At 35.6% G+C, this 18,245-nt stretch overlaps 1 protein-coding gene across 3 annotated transcripts in view; it reads left to right on the plus strand.

Annotated features, from left to right (window-relative positions):
* Positions 1-18,245, plus strand: part of asic1c (acid-sensing (proton-gated) ion channel 1c) — a 1,328,607-nt gene that overhangs the window by 690,174 nt on the left and 620,188 nt on the right. The window lies entirely within an intron of this gene.

Raw genomic sequence — 18,245 nt, forward strand, 5'->3', positions numbered from 1 at the left:
TCTTTGAAATTAAACTTGTAGTAGCTTTAATTGTTGCGGGATCACAGATTCTCATAGCGTATGGTCCTGAATTGTGTAAATCTATGTTTTGAGAATTGAATGATGCAAACGTGAACAGATTATCGTAGATACAGATATTTTGCTTGTAGTGTTTGTAGATTTCACATTCACCAAAAAAAAAAAAAATCACTACTTTTCCCTGATGGTAACACGAATTAGACTATCTACAAGTCTCCGACTTAAACTTTAAAGCCAAACAATATCTACATACTTCTGTGATATCACCTATGTCCATATATTCGATCTCTTTTCAGTGTTCCGTTATTTCGAGTAATAATTTCCGTTTATTAGTGCTAATGCGATCTTTACTATCAGTTTTTGGAGACTTTCGAATTTTAGTACTTTTATAATCTCTAACCTGCTCTATATGTGTATCATGCCAACTATTTTGGAATTCTTTACAAAGTTCTACTTTGTCTTCTACTCTTTTTTTTTTTTATTTCCGCCCCCATTTGGACCTGTTAGGTTTTCAATTCCACTTGGTCTGGGCTGATTATAAGTTTCCTTATTTTCCGAATTTGCACTTTGATAATTATTGTTCTTTTTTGAATTCTTTTCTCTCCAAAGCTTTTTGGCCTCTTTTTGAAGCATTCCTCTTTCTTCATCGCTTAGACGTTGACGTTTCATCTAGAAAGTATAAAATTATTGTCCAGAAAAGGACTACATCAAAGGAAATGAATAGATTGTATGTCTTGTATTAAAATGAGGAAAATGTAAAAATTATTTAGAGCTGAGAGTACAGGAACTGTGTCTGACAATGGCATTGACACGAGTGAGAAGTGAGTAGACCGTGGGCGTGGTTAAATCTCCTTGCACAAAATCTCATTTTGTGGGAATTGAAATTATCTCTCTGAAAAAGTCTCATCTAGTCTCAGGATTTTTTTATATAATAGAGAGACATAGCACATTTGAACAGGAACAAAAAACAAAAGAATTCCTGTATAGTTTCAGTAAAATACCAAATGCAGATTCTTTCCATAGCACAATCCATCAAATATTTGTTTTCAACCATAAATCTCCTATTGTGGATTAAATATTACAGTTAATCTGGCACCTCACTCATGTCCTGCCTGTCTGTTGGGTTAAGGCGGCTGTATGTCTCGTATATGTATATATATATATATATATATATATATATTGTCACAGACGTGCGCATGGGAAACAGCTGAAGGGCCTAAACACTAGAAATTCTATGCCAGGCTAGGGGGCAGCGGAGTGTACAGACTATCTCTCTCAGTCCCTTGCAGGCCTTTCCCGGGAAATCCCACCTCTTGCCGGCCCCAAGGATGACACGACTACGCCACTGTAACAAGAATGAGTCAGAGACATCATAAAGAGTTGGGGCAGCCACCCGTATAATATGCTCGGCTGCAAAATTGCTTCTTTTGGTACACGATGTGTATAGATCAGAGTCCAGAACAGAACTGCCTGTACTGAGGCAAGATGGTAGTTTTAAAGGCCTGGAAAGGAAATGATGTCAACGGTGCAGGAACTGGGAGTGGCGTCCTCGTGTATGGAAGTGACGTCATCCTTGGGGCCGGCAAGAGGCAGGATTTCCCGGGAAAGGTCTGCAAGGGACTGAGAGACACTCCGCCGCCCCCTGGCCTGGCGTAGGATTACTAGTGTTTAGGCCCTTCAGCTGTTTCCCATGCGCATGTGTGTGATACTCGTATATATATATATATATATATATATATATATATATATACATATATACACACACAATCAATTAATTGATATTGGCAATTAGACACTGCTTAAATGTGAATATATATGTACATCTAGGTTTCAATAATTTTGAATCATTAATTGCACTACAGCTTTTTTGCTCTTAAAATATACATTTACTATATTTATACAAGTGTATTTTTTATCAGTGTATCAGCTAGACATTTGTAATTCTTGAGGTTTAATTATAAATATGGATTACCATTTTAATTATGTAGCACTTGTTTCTTACAAAAGCTTATAATGTTTGACAGACAGCAACAAATAGTAATCACAGCACAATTCTTAAAAAAGCTGCAAATGTATCAAATGTTCATCTCATCTTCTACTTTTAGCTTCAACAAGAAGTTTGCCAAGAAAAAACATTTGATTCAATACTGAAACTTCATCACTTTTAGAATAATTTTTATTAAGTAAAATTTACTCATGGTGTTGTCTCTATCTTTTGTAATATTTTACCAAAAATGTGTTTACAATACTAACATTTCTAATTTGTGGCCAAATGAAATAAACAAAATAGCAACACACAATCTCTCATAACGTTGAATCAAAATTGCTCAGAACTACCACATCATATTATGTGCTTCAGTTAATTATGTTTACCCACTCAAAGATGTTATTATTAGGCTATTTATTACCATAGCCTCAGCAAAAGTGACTCAGCGTGTGCTATAAAGCTAAATAATTGGTTTCTATTGCTTCAGTCTTTTTCATCATGGATTGACTCTATTGCATAATCTCCCTTTTTCATTTCCTCAGTATTTTTTTCTTATTATGCGTGCACACAACACAACACAGAAAAAGTTTTGATAGGGTGAACTTAGCATCAAAGCTTTATACAAAATACAATGCAATAATGTAATCAGTTCAGTTCAGATTTATTATTGTGTACAAAGTGCAATAAACATACACCATGCAGCCACTCAGCATTATCCACCGCCCCCCCCCGTAGACTATGCAAAATAACAACACATGTAAATAGCGTGAAGTAGATATATAGATAGACATACACTATGGTATTAAAACACACCAGAATACCTTAAAAAGAAAGATAACTTCTGAATAGGCAGTTACAGTTACATTAAGGCATTATGCAGGTGTATTGCTGTTGGTATTAAGGAGTCCCAGTAGTGTTTTTGATACATGTCTGCTGAATGATTTGATAGCTGAAAGTCCTCCGTATTAGTGTGTCAGAGAGAGAGGATGTGCAGCATGGTTCATAACGGCACTTTGTTTTGTTGTAATTCTATCCTTCGCTATTACCTCCAGAGGGTCTAAAGTGCATCCCATAACTGAGCCTGCCCTTTTAATTAGCTTGTTGATTCAGTAGGCCTCTCTTGAAATGATATTACCAGCCCAGCACAAGACAGCATAGAAAATCACACTGGCCATCAAAGAGTTGTAGGAGATGTGAGGGATGTCACTGGCCACATTAAAAGAAAGCAGACTCCAAAGAAAAAAGTGCCTGTTCTGCCCTTTCTTACATTGGCCCTCAGTGTTATAAGACCAGTCCAACCTGTCATTGATATGGATCCCCAAGTGTCTGTAGGAGTATAACACCTCAACATTCACTCCCTGAATAGTGACTGTGTGTAGAGGCTCTTTGCTGCGGTGAAAGTCAATAACCAGTTCCTTTCTGCAAGTGACATGACCCAGTGTTATATTTATAGTCTGAGATGTACATGGTAAACAGAAAAGTAGACAGGGCTGTTAATTTGTTGTGCTCCAGTGTTGCTCACATCCATATATTAGACACAGTCCTTGAGTCTTATAAACTGCAGTCTGCGTGACAGACAGTCCATTATCTAGGACACTATATAAAACAACATTTATTTGTATAGCACATTTTCATGCAAATGATGTAGCTCAAAGTGCTTTACAAGATGAAGAAAGAAAAAAGAAAAAATATAAAAATTAGGCAATACTAATTAACAAAGAATAAAGTACGGTCTGATGGCCAGGGAGGAGAGAAAAAACAAAATCTGTAGGGGTTCCAAGGCCATGAGACCACCCCCACTAGGCATTCTACCTAACATAAACGATCTAAATCAGTCCTCATGGTTTTGAGGCTTCACGAGGAAGAATTAGACGATGATGGTCATGTGGACCTCTGGTCTTCAATCCATCAATGTAGGGACTGCACGGTGCTTTGATCAGGTGGTGGCGGCGCAGATTGCCACCACAGAAAGAGAACAGAAGAGATAGTAGGGTTAGTACGGATTTTGGAACCATGAAAAAAGTGATAATTAAATGCATATACAGAATATCAGGGTTACACTAAAATGAAGCTATGAGAAAGCCATGTTAAAGTATTGGGTTTTTAGCAGTTTTTTTAAAGTGATCCTTCATATGACCCTGGTGAATTTCTATCATTAAGCTATTCTAGATTTTAGGTACATAACAGCAGAAGGCAGCCTCACCACTTCTTTTAAGTTTAGTTCTTGTAGATAAACTCATAGGCTTATCTACTTGCATATCGTTGAGCATGGCTGGATGGTTTTGAAGGCACTGGAGAAATTGTAAAACATAATCCTCACAGTGCAGCCAGCTTTGTCAAGGTGAGAATAAGCCTTGTGGACCATATGAAGTGTGTCCAGGAGGTCTTACACAAGTGGATTCATATCGTCCAGGACAAGCCTCTCAAAGGCATTTGTGATGTGAGATGTAAGTGCTATCGGTGTGTAGGTAAAGAGGCACCTGCCTTCTTTGGAACAGGATCAATGCAGTAGGTCCCATTTAGGAAAAATAATCATTTGATTTGAGTTCATATCTTTTGTTAGGTGATTCAGTATGTGTGCCAGCATTGCCTATAAAAAGTATAATTTGAGTTCTTGAATCAATGATTGAATGAATGTCATCAGAACAAAGTGTGATTTGTATTGGCATGTCCCACCTGTGGCTGGCACATTTTGTGAATCAGAACAAAGGCATTCTGAAATCAGATGATTTCAGGGAGTAGTGATGTATCTGTCACTATATTACACATTCAACATATCTTTTGTGGAGAACATCATTTTTTTTTACAAGCCATGATAGACTATAACCATTGAAGAAACAGGACTATCAAGACAAGAGTAGGATAATATACAGCTTGAATTTACAAAAATGTGACAGATTGGGGGTGTGCCAAGGGTAAATGTTAAAACTCAACCCATGATGCTGCTGTGAGCAGAAAAGTGCGCAGGAAACATGTATTGACCTCAAAAAATATTATCAAGAATCTTTGCTAATATGAACTGCTTCCAGTTTACTCTTATTGTCACAAGCATGCCTTAGAAATGTGGAAGGACATTTTTTTTTAAACTGAAACATTTGTTGCTTTAAAGTGGACATATTCTGCAAGTTTTAAGGATTTTGTTTTCAGGTTTGTAACCAGCCCCATCACCTATTTTTTTTTATATTTATAAAAAATGCTTCACTTTAGAACACATTTTTTGTTGCAAATAAATATATACCATGACTTTGAAGAAATAACTTCAACTTGAAAAATATAAAACATCCTTTAATTTTACAAACTTTATAATGTCTTTGCATGAGTAAAAACAAAACATATAATTTAACTTATGTAATTTTCTAATGATCGGCACTAGGTTAAAAAGTTAGTACCTTCACTGGAATTAAAAAGTCATAATCTTCAAAGAGAAAACAATTGAAATAGTTGTGAATCTCCCCACAAGTATCTGTCTTGTCAAAATAATTCCAAGGGTACAACAGAATCGTAAACAATCATCCAATGACCAGCAGATGTCTCTTGCCTCAAGAGAGGTCAATATTTATAACTCTACAATCAGAAAGACATTGGTCAAAAATGGCCTTCACTGAGGAGTAGCAAGAAAGAAATCACTGCTAATCGAGGACAAAAATGCTATTCTCTGATTTACCAAAAAGCATCTGGATATTCCCCAGGCCAACTGGGAAAATGTTCTATGGGCAGATGAGACAAAAGTCAAACATTTTGTTTAACGGCAGTACTGTTATATCTGATCTAAAGCAAAAACTACTTTCCAAAGTAATACTGTCACACCAGTATCAAACATGGGTGAGGTAGTTTTGCTGCTTTGGGTTCAGGGCATTTTGTTATAATTAAAGGGAAGAAGAATTATGCCCTGTATCAGAAAATTCTTAAGAAAAGTATCTGATCATTGCTCTGTGAGTTGAAGCCTAAGCACACTATAGGTGGGTCATGCAGAAAAACAATCATTCAAAGCACAAAAGCAAATTCAAATCAGAATGGCTGAAGGGATGTTTGTAATGGCATAAACCCAATAGAGATACTATCAAAGAACCCGGAATGAGCATTTCATGTTTGATAACCTACTAGTGTTTCTGAGTGGGCTAAAATTTCTCCACAGTCATGTTAAAAATTGATATTGAATTATAGGAGGCATTTGGCAGCAGCCATTTAAGAAAAAGTTGTACAACCAAGTATTAAGTGTAAGGAGGCCATTTTTCAATACCTTTGATCATTTATACATACAGTAAGTAAAATGGTTTACTTGTTCACTCAGATGCTTTATATTATACAGTATTTTGGTTGAACACCTTAAAATATTCAATGCATGTATTATCAGTTTCATAAATATTCTTTTTAAGATGAAAAATTTAATCCAATTTCATAATGCAAGCAACTGTATGACACAAAATATTTAAGTTTTTTGCTTTTTAATTTGTTTTGCTTAATTCTAGCACAAACCCACTAAAAACTAGCTTCATTTTTTTCTGTTACTGTCAGCTTACGTATGGCAGTTGTCATTTATTCCTAATAGAACTCTGGTAAAGCATCTTGCTGTCTGAAAAATCACTTCTAAAAAATCCTAATGAAATGTGTCATTGTCAGCTGGAACAACAGTATGAACTGGATTTTCACTAACCTCCAACTGGGCTAAAAATAATACAAACAAATAAATAAGATCTTTACATTAAAACATGAAAAACTATTCCTTCTTAATATATTACACATCATTAAAAATTGTGGAGCATCAGTTAAGTTTTTCATATTTTAGAAGTTCATAGTTTACCTTTTTTGTTGTTGATTTTCCAAGTAAAATAAAAAAGTTACATAACTGAGTTATTGTTTTTACAGAACAACTATTTTTGTTTTATTTTATAAGATAGTTAGTGAAAGAGAGTGTGATATGATTTTATATGAATATAATGTATTAACTGCCCAAAATGAATCCAAGAGATCAACAAGTAAAACCAGCAAGGGAATTATTTTTAGAAGGTGTAAATACAAAGGAAAGACAAAAAAGTGAATGTTCTAAAATAAGAAAACAGAAAGAAAATCCTGATGCTTCTCTGGGGCTTTACTAAAATGCTTGTATCCCTGTTTTGCCAGTGGGGTTGCTCGTCTACGTGTCTGTTGTTTGACTCTCTCTCTCTCTCTCTCTTAACTCTGGTCTCTCTTTCGGCCGCACTAATATTTAATTGACCAATCACTTTATAACCCACTATGGGTCTCCTTCCACGGCACTACCCAGAATCACTTCTGAAGTCAAGAACACTTCCAAAAATCATGTGGATTTATGCCCAAAACTCCTTGTGGTAGCCACAGGTCTCTCAACATTCCTGATTTTTCATACACACTTAAAGAGCCAGGGACATATGGTGTCCCTGAACTCCTCTGTTTCTTCTAACTGGGCACATAGCACAAGGCTACACCAGTATCTCACAGATGCCCTGTGCTGCCTCTTGACAATTATGTGGAATTTACCTAGACCTTCACCTACCCATCCTCCTTAACCTATCACTGTGGTTAAATGACAAGGCTTCCGCAACAACTGGGGAATATTTCACACTTCTATCAAAGCTACATCTCGCTATTCTATTGCAGGACATACTGCAGCTGTTTGTACACACTGGTATATAAATGGTCATACACACATGAGTTCTCTTAGATGGGATTTCCCAGGCCTTCCACCTGTCTTCCCCCTTTGTCTCCTTTCTTCCTAGCACCTTCTTGGTAGCCAAGCACCCTGCCATAATACCTAATAGGATAGTTTCTTAACACTTTTATGCTATATGTTCAAATATAAATATATTTAACTAAGGACAGCTACCAACAGAGATAAAAAATTCATGTTTGATAAAAATTGCAGGTCGGAAAACAGACAGGTCAAAATCTATTGGTTCTTAGCCTACTGATTATCCAGCACCTACTTGGGAAAGCTATATTGTACTGTGGGGAAATCAAACATTTGTGACCAAGTACCATAAGATACTAATGTTGAGTCTGGCATTTGTTTATAGGGCTCTTTGGAAAATCAGGAAGAAAACATGATTTATATGTTTATCGGCCTCCTAATGAGAAGAAAAAGTTAATACCTTATAATGTAACTTGAGAAAAAAAATGAATCACACTGAATTGTGCTGCAGATTATATTGTTACTCTGTTACTTGTTCTTAACACTGCTGTATGTATGCAATATGCATCATGTTAATGATTCAATGTAAATGATTTAAAAAATCAAAAGCATATCTTAACTACTGTGATTATTGCTTCCGGAAAGTGAATTAAAGGCAAAAATTCAACATCTTTAAGTACAGTCCTTGGATGACTCTCTGCGACTACCCACTCAATTAATGTGTTTTTTCTAACCCCAAACAGTTGCATAATAGCTTAATGTCTGAAGAGAATAGCACAAATCATGCATGGTGGTTCTTTGCAAGAGTTAAAAATAATGTTTTTTTATTTTTCGTAGAGTGAATCTGAATCTTTTCAAATATAGTTATAATTGTCAAATGTTTGTTGTCATGCTGCTTGTAAACTTGCATTTTTTATTTTATACAAATGAAGTACTTTTCTCATTTTTATTCTACATATATCTATCTACCTGATCATCCATTATTTGAACCTCCTTAATCCTATTTTTAGGTCACAGGCACAGTATATAAAGTATGTATTTCTAAGGAGAGATGATATTGTACCATGGTAAAGGGTAAAATCTTTGACATGTAATTATGTCACATATGGTCTTGCTCATTTCTTTCTTTTTTTTTGTAAATAAAGTACGCTGTAAATTAAACACTAGCACGCAAATGATCACTTTTAAAGTGGAGCCAACATCACAAATCATGATCTATTTTGGGGATGTACAGTAAGGCAATTGTTAAAATCTGTAGGTATTACTGACTTTTCATGTGGCTTGTAGAACCTATACACCAAGTACTTTTTAAGATTATCATAGTTTCTTATAGAAAGAGTATCAAATGCTTGTTTCTCAGCAGATGTCAGCAAATGACCCCAGCAAGGAAAGGAAGCAGGCCTGACTGCCATTCCAAACGGCAACAAGAAAGAGTGACTAACACTTTTTAAAAAGTAATTTATTATGTTTCATATCAAACTTTCTTTCTAAATAATTTGCTTTTAAAAATTGCATTAACTGTCTCCCCCACAATTAGTCTCCAACAGGGAAAGTTTGAAATAGGTCACTATGTACTAAAACATTGAGTGTCTTACTAGATTAATTTATAAACTTATTGTCTAATTTCATATTTAATGAATATTGTTTATGTTTACATTTTTCAGGTGTATTTTCTGTTTTTATTTGTCTTTGTTTCAATTATTCATTATTGAATTAATTATTTTATTAACTCTTTATGCCAATGATGAATACAACTTTGCATTAATAAGCTGTTGATGTTTTCTTCGACTGTGGTGTTTAAATCTGTGAAGTTATGTAACTGGTTCAAATCTGGGGTTCAAATAATTTGTGCTTTTAGAAAATAAGGTATGATTTGAGCTAAACCAGGAAACCTGTTGGTATTTTTGTAGTATTTGCAACAGACATTTAAATTAAGAGTCTAGATATTGAGCAGAATATTATCTGCCTTCACAAACATTTGGCTTTGAATTTACTTCCCAAAATCCTCAAACCTCTACATTAGTAACAAGCAGAGTACGCTTTATTCTTAATAATTAAAGGTAGAAGCAAAAGGGGGTATCCTTGTATTCTACGATGACTTAAAGCAAAAAGGTTTGAATGTATATTTTTGTATTGATTGAAGCATTGAGACCTGAGTGAAAAAGTTTCATTAAAACTATGATATTTGGCCTAGGACCTAACCTAACCTACACTGTGTGGTAAATAAGTAGTTCCATCAATTTATATATAGTTTCTACATATAAATGATTTTAAATGCACAAACTCGATAAAATAAATCTAGTCCCTTGAAATACTATAAGAGCTCTGTCCTTGGCCCTCTGCTGTTCTTTATCTTTATGCTTCCCCTTGGCCATATTATTCATAGCTATGGACTGTGATATAATTTTTATGCAGATGATACTCAACTCTGTTTAAAAAAAAAGTGAAACTTCAGAGCTTTCTCAGCTCACAACTTTCCTGAGTGAAATTAAAAACCTGGATGGAGCATAATTCTTTAAAATTAAACTGCAACAAAACTGAGCTCCTGCAAATTGGCAATAAAACGCAACTTATGAAAATGAGCTCCTTTTTAATCACTCTTGATGGTGATCTCATCAGACCTTCTTCTAATGCATGGAATCTTGGCACCATTTTGATTCCTCCCTTTCTTATTTCACCTACATAAACCATTAATTCCTTTGAACCTTTCCATCAGCGTCTTTTGTTTTGTAAATACAGTATGTCGATTGGCACAAGCAGCAGGCCGACTGCTATCCCATCCCCCCACCTAAGCTCTCCCAGCTCAAGCCTGGTTTTTTCTCAGTGTGAGGTGCCTGGAGTTGTACAGGGTAAATAATATATCATTATTTGGAACACATGCATTTAATGTGTGTTTCGTGTCTACAATGATCTATGTAAGTGTAGGATAACAGGAAATGTGAGATATGCAAGAAATGCTGAACACATAACTTTTTCATGTTTTAGTACAAACGACAAAATTTTGACATGAAGTGTATAATGTGTGAAGACTAAAGTCCAAATATCAAATAAACACTTTCACAAAAGGTACACATATAACAAAACAAGTGTACTTATATTCAAGAATATAACAGAATAAAAATAAATCGGGTTAGGGTACAATGCTGACATGACTGCTTTGGTGGTACAGTGGTAAGAAATGCTGACTTATAATCAAGAGGTTGTGGGTTCGATCCCGGCCACTTCCCAGAATTAACTTTTTGAGTAGTGAGCTGCTCATATTGTTACTATTATACAATAAAAACATATATTTGATTTGAGACTGTAACAGCTGGTGTAAATGTATGGTACTTGTAAAGGTCTCCATGCTAGTGTTTAGATCTGATGGTGTATATACCCAAAAAAAGAAGTTTGACTGCATTCTTGTAAGAAGTCTGACTGCATTCTCATACCATTGCTTGCATACTGAAGTGTCAGCATAGTACTGCCAGATCAAAATGTCAGAGGGGGACATTTTTTGTACACTGGGTGGTTTCTTTTCTCTCTTAGGCAAAGGAACATGTAAGTATTACATTTAAAACACAGTAGACGAAGAGGCAATAGGTACCTATTGTTGGGACTGGGGTGGGAAGTTAAAAGGCAAATTTCCTGGGTAATCCTGTTACTGATTATTGTGATGGTTGTCTACAGGATTTAGGAATTTGCTGTCTTGTAAAAGAATCACCGTTTTTAAGTTTTAACTGCTTAAACATACAAACAATATAAAATTTGAGATAAAAGAACTGGGGGGTATTTTTCGTATGTGGATTACTCGTTTAGCCGGATGTAATTATTGACGATTTGGCATGATCCTGGATCTGTCGGTTTTTCTAAACTCTTGCTGGATGTGTTGTCATAGCAGCACATCCAAGTCCTCAAACCTGCTCGGAGCAGGTTTGTTCGATGTAAACAAGGATTAGCTCACACTCTTAATCAGTGTCCGTGCATGGAATTCATTAAGACATGGCTTCACCGTTCATGAATAAGTGACCAATTGATATCAGTGCGCAAATTATAAGAAGAGAATTTCATATACAGAGGGTTTTGCGCGATTGGCAAGATCCTTTATTGCTCCCGGAGGAAATTCTTTTTGAAAGATACCGCTTTAGCCAGGGGGGAATATTGTACCTCAAAGATTTATTAGCACCTTATATTCGAAGTCAAACTCAGCGAATTCGGGCTCTCACAACCACACGGACAGTATGCATTGCTTTGAGGTTTTTTGCAAGCGGCACTTTTTTATATATTGTAGGCGATGCATAACATTTATCTAAAAGTGCAGTTTGCCAGGCAATTCGTAAAGTCTGTTTGGCTCTGAAATATTTCCTTCGGGTTTTCATAGTGTTTCCTGGACAAACTGCGTGTGCAGACAATAAAAGAGGCGTTTCATGCCATTGCAGGTAGGTAAAACACAGGCAAAAACACCCACAGTTCCATGAAGAATCTCACAATCAGCCTAACATTCTCATTACCCAGGATTTCCAAATGTGATTGGGGCACATGGGACTGATCACAGTGGAGTTTGATCAAACATTATTTGGAAAATGTACCTCTCCTTCTGATGAATAATCAGACACAGTGTCTTCATCAAATATTTAACCTTTGTCAATATCTCGTAGGTCAGACACAGGTTCTAGGGATATGACATTCCCTGCAACTGACCCAACAAAAAAAGAGGGCTATATGGAACATACCTGTGGCACACATTGAGGACAAACATATGCAATGACCATCCTTTACCTGAAATGAAGTGACCACTATATACTGCCACTGGTTCTGGATAGAGCTTCCCCCTGGAATGCCCTCAGAAACAGGGCGATGGGCATTTTGCTAGTTAGCCAACTCTTCTGCAGGGGTTAGGTCTGGACCTCGTGGACTTCCACCTGTTTTTAGCTTGTCTGCCTTCTTATTAGCTTTAAAACTTAGTTTTTTTTTATATTATATATGATTATTTATGTCAACAATTCTTTAAATAGTTATATATACCAATATTTACCAGTTTGAAGTATATTCTTGTACTTCACTTTAACTTGTTCCCTTGTTCTCCTTGTGCTCACGTTTGATCTGGAATTATGACATATTAAATATGAATTTACATGCATATTTAATATATTAAATGTGAATTTCCCCTTGGAATTAATAAAATATCTATCTATCTATCTATCTATCTATCTATCTATCTATCTATCTATCTATCTATCTATCTATCTATCTAATTAATCTGAAACATAGGAAATGAAACGCTGCATTCAGTAAGTACAATGCACACTACTTAGTGTTTCATTTGTCGGCCACTTTTTGCCAGCCATCTTTTCTGGTTTGGGCTGCTTTTGCAGTGTTACCCTTTGCGCATATTAAATCTTGAAATTCTTCATGTCCTTCGAATAAAAAGTCTTGCTCTGCTTGTGTGAAAAAAAAATGCACCCGTTCTTTCATCATTTTGTTACAGCCTATCAAAGACTTGCTGATCATGTTTTCTAGGCTCAATATATATGGACTTTTCAATCTGTGCAGGCGCACACATTCATCTCGGATGATTAGATCCGGCTAGACTGATCTACTACATGGCTGCGTTTGAAAAACCGATTTATCCCGGATGAGTTTCACTGGCATTAACTCATCCAAGATGAGGCATCTGATCTCGGATGATTTAAGCAACGTACGGAAAATACCCTCCTGCTCCTTCCTTGGAAAATGTTGGTATTTACCTGACTTAGAAACGAACATGTCTGAGAATATTGGTTTCTAATCAGCATATGTGTACGATTGATAGTTGGTAACAATACTTTTTGTAACCTGTGTTTACATTATTTGTTAAGCCCAGGAAATTTAGATGTGCCATTGTTTAATCCATTGTCGTGTTGATCTAGGCAGGGACTGAAGGAGATTTAAACTTCTGAGCAGGAGAAGGCAGTGGGGGAGGGATAGTCCACTGAGAACGCTGCCAAGACACTCGCACAGAGCACAGGGGGTCACAGGCAGACTAGGGTACGTGGCTGGTATGACGTGAGGCACAAGAACGACAAGACTTCCCTCCGGGGAGTAAGAGACAGCTCCATAACAAGATGGCAGTTGTAAGTCCAGCGAGAGAGGGAAGCCGCATGAAAAGACCAAGCAGAGCTGGCGGACAAGAAGTGAGGTGTGACTAGGTTGCAGCAATACAAGGAGCCCAGAGTGAAAAAAAAAACGACGAAGAGACTCCGACAGGGATTCAACGATTTGACAAAACTTCTGTTGGGAAATGAGTGTCTGGTGAATAGAGTACATCCATGGACAGCTGGACAATTAATTTTTAGGATAACACAGTGCGCAAACTGGACTCTGCACCACTAAAGGTTGTATCCTCCACTTCATGTTTTTAATGGACTTTTAGAGTGTGGACTGTGTGCTTTCCTTTTAAAAAATTTTGTTCCTGATATTGTTACAATTTTTTAGGTTTGTTTATCTTTTTAATGTACTTTATATTGTCTTGGGTAATAGAAGTTACTGTTGGTTTTCCTGAAATTACTGTTGTGTCTTTCATTGTATGTTTACTCATCACCCAATTTAAAGAAACCTGTGTGCTATTTCTGTAAATCTCAAGGGTTCCCAGTCACTTAATAAAACTGGGTGGCGTAGTCAAATATTTTAATGGTGTCTAGATTAGATTACCTGTAAGTGTGACCAGACACCTGTCACATAAACACTAACGTGGAAAGTAGCTCGCGTACTGGAGTCTATAGGCATTACACATATACATTGTCAACATGCCTGTGTCGATCAAACACAGGAAGCTCTGCAGTCACCTTGTGACTTTACAATGTAGGAAGATAAGTAAATAAGTCAAAGTAAACAGGTAAATAACATTCAATGCGGCTTTTATATAAGTAACATATAATTTTGCTTTTACATAAAGACCATCACAATACATAATCATAAACAGAACTTTGCACAATACTTTGGCGAGCTTGGCATGCCTTGCTCATCCTCATCTGAGTTCACCTCTGTTATAGCACATCTTTATTTGAAAACAACAGTGTCAGATCAGGGTGAGCATGAATGCGACTGAGAGAATAAAACTGAATTAAAAAAAAACCTAACCTTTGCAAGTACCATACATTTACACCGGCTGTTACAGACTCAAATCAAATATATGTTTTTATTGTATAATAGTAACAATAAGTTACTAAGTAATTCTGGGAAGTGGCCACGATCAAACCCACAATCTCTTGATTATGAGTCAGGAGTTCTTACTGCTGTACCACCAAAGTGGTCATGTTAGTGTTGTGCCCTAAACCGATTTAGTTTTCTTGCATTTCTCGCATTTCCTGTCATCCTACACTTACATAGATCATTGTATACACATAACACACATGAAATGCATGTGTTCCAAATAACGATATATTATTTACTCTTACAACTCCAGGCACCTCACACCGACATAAACAAGGCTTGAGCTGGGAAAACTTTTTGCTTGAGTTGAGCTCCGTCAGTAGTGGGGATGGGACAGCAGGCTGCTTGCTACTTGTGCTGATCGGCACTTTTACAAAACAAAAGACGCTGATGGAGAGGTGAGAAGGAATTTAAGGTGGACCAGGATTATGAGTTTTTTCGTAGGCTTCAGGGATTCTAGTGTTAAGAAATTTTCTTACATTCACCTCTGTAACATATCCAAAAAAGTCCTCTGATTCTGGCAATCTTGTTTGATTTTGGAATGACCTCCGGAAATTAATCAGATCAGCTGACTCAATTCATTCTTTTAAAGAACAACATAAAACTCATCTGTTCAGGAAGGCTTTTAACTTAACATAAAATTCTGCCCCTTCTTTCAATTTACTTCTTTGTCCTGATGCTCAGGACAAGTTGTGTGTGTGTTATATCGCAAATTATGTTATTTCTTCAGACTTTTCTTTTAGTATTGAATTTAGCATTTTACTCTGGTTTACTGTCCTTTATTGTGCGTTGTATACCCTGTATTTATCTCTTTTAGTGTTCTACGCAGAAAATATTTGTATCCAATGTTACATATACCTTGCTGTTCTTTCTGAGATTCTGAAGTGCCTTGAGCATGGGAAAGGTGCTATATAAATAAAACTTATAATAATAATAATTATTATTATTATTATGGCTTTTTTTCTAGACAGTTTACAATTGGCTTTTTACAATATCTTAGCATCAGTGTTTCAATGTTGAAGTTTTTTTTAATTTGATGTTTTTGATAAATGGAGATATAGAAACTCCAGGCACAATTTCTGTGTTTTATATTAAAGTACATTCACCTTCAATATCTCACTCTGTACAAATACAAATGCCCAGCTCTACTGTTGCCACTTGGGTATGACATGTTTTATTCAAAGTAGCTTGTTTTACACATGTGATCAATTATTTGGGATTGATGTTGCTTCATTATTTATCAAGCATTTATAGGGACCCTTTTCTTATGAACATAAAATATTCCGTAAAACATATATAGTATTGCCTAGGTCTCCAGATTACACAGTTGATATGTCTTTGCATTATCAACAGTTACCTTTATTTTGATACATAAAAATCCATTTGAGAGGAGATCAACAGGACCTCTTTGAGTTAAGTGTTATTTTAATTTTAACGTCACTGACAATGTAGTTCAAACTGCTTTAGGAAGTGAGTGAGTCACTCTTAAAAAATATAGCAATTGATTACGAAGATGGCTTACACAATTGAAAAAACAGTACTGCAGCATTAGCTTTCATGCTTTGTTAATTTATCACAAACTGCTCTTCTTCATCTACTGAACTGACCTTTCAAACTATCTGGGCTTATCATCAAGTTATAAACTAATGGAGAATAGATTTTTCTGATTGCCTTCTCATTATGTAGTTTCAATCTTTGTGTGAAATGAAATTTTCTTTAGCTGTAAAAATGATAGTTTTCATTTTGTTTCAATGACTTTTTTGAAAGTTTCATTAGAACATATTAATCCTTAGTTTATAACATTATATAAAACATTATATACTACATGTAGCAATTTATTTTAACAACACATCCCAAAATGTCTAACTTCAATTATAACGTACTGTAAAAATATTTCACTGTTTGTTTAGATAACACACACATCACACTATAGTTGTTAAAATGAATAGAAAATATTTTGGATCATTATTAATAAAGAATATTTTATAAGCAATGTCATGCTCTGACTTCTAAGGTTTGGTTTACATGAGCACTTATCTTAGGAGCACAGAAATGCTAAAAATGTTTGGCTGAAAATATCTGAGTTTTCCATTTTCAAAACAATCCAATATTGGGTATTTGGATTTTGATAATATCTTAATATTATGATTTAACCAAATATGTACTCACTTCAGGTGAAAAATACAGCCATCAGAGAGCAAATATCACAGTATACCTCTAAGTAAAATGAAACATTTTAAAATTCTACTTTTCTGAGTTATACATCAGTTGTTGGTAACACTGTTGCTATCGTTGCTGGCTAGTTTTCATATGAAATTGTGGTTGCATGTTTGTTTTGTTGTTGTAATTCTTGGTTTGACATACTCCATATATTGAGTTTTATCTAGTTCTAATGATATTAGTGTCTATGAAATATCTCAAAATTATATCAGTAGACAAGACACAAATATTGTGTATCTGCTAATATCGTATCCCTTTTACTAAAAAAGTTTATATAATTATTGATAACTAGTTATTGAGGACATGTCATATCAAATAAGTTTTTTTTGGCTTCATACTGGACAGCTGAATATATATTTCAGTTTTTATGCAGTCTAATGTCGGGACTGCTGTGCCTGGATGTTTGTCAGTCTTTAGGTATTGTGGAATAGGAAGCATAGGAAGCAGCCTTTATTGGCACCACATTAAAAGACACACAGAGGAAAGATTTAGAAAATGCACAAAGCCTTCTGTCTTTCTCATTAAAGCCAAGAATTTCATGACCTAGAAGAAGAAGTGTAATCCGTTACCAGTAACCCTTCATATAAACCCTTGAATCCATCATAATGGCATCAATTACCTGGATGACGACCTCGGAAAAGCAAAAAATTGTATTTTCCTTCTTGGACTCTGATTTTTTTTATGTTTCTTGTTGTCTGTCTTTTTACAGTAGTTTCATCCTATATTGAGGAAGGTAAAGTTGTTGTGTGATATTGTGGAAGGCTATAGTATTTATAAGTTTGCTTAATGTTGTGTTTTCTCATACTTTACGTGTGGTTGTTTTTAAGTTACTAGTATACTGATCATAGTCATCCATCCATTTGTTTTTTAACCCGTTCATCCAGTTATATATTTCATCCAGTTATATATTTATATATTTCAGATATAACGGTCTCATTGAAGGTGAGCAGAGAGAAAAAACAGTTTTGACAGTCTTAGCATAGTCTATATGACTACACAGCCTGATGGTTCCTAATAATAATATTTAAAAATGTCTATTTGTTAATACCTGGGCAATAGCAGACGGTCTTAGATCATGACTATGGACTACTCATGCTGTTGCCATTAAATACACAAACATCCATCCATCCATTTTCCAACCCGCTGAATCCGAACACTGGGTCACGGGGGTCTGCTGGAGCCAATCCCAGCCAACACAGGGCA

Source organism: Erpetoichthys calabaricus, chromosome 6, assembly GCF_900747795.2.
Source record: "Erpetoichthys calabaricus chromosome 6, fErpCal1.3, whole genome shotgun sequence".
Taxonomy (NCBI): domain Eukaryota; kingdom Metazoa; phylum Chordata; class Cladistia; order Polypteriformes; family Polypteridae; genus Erpetoichthys; species Erpetoichthys calabaricus.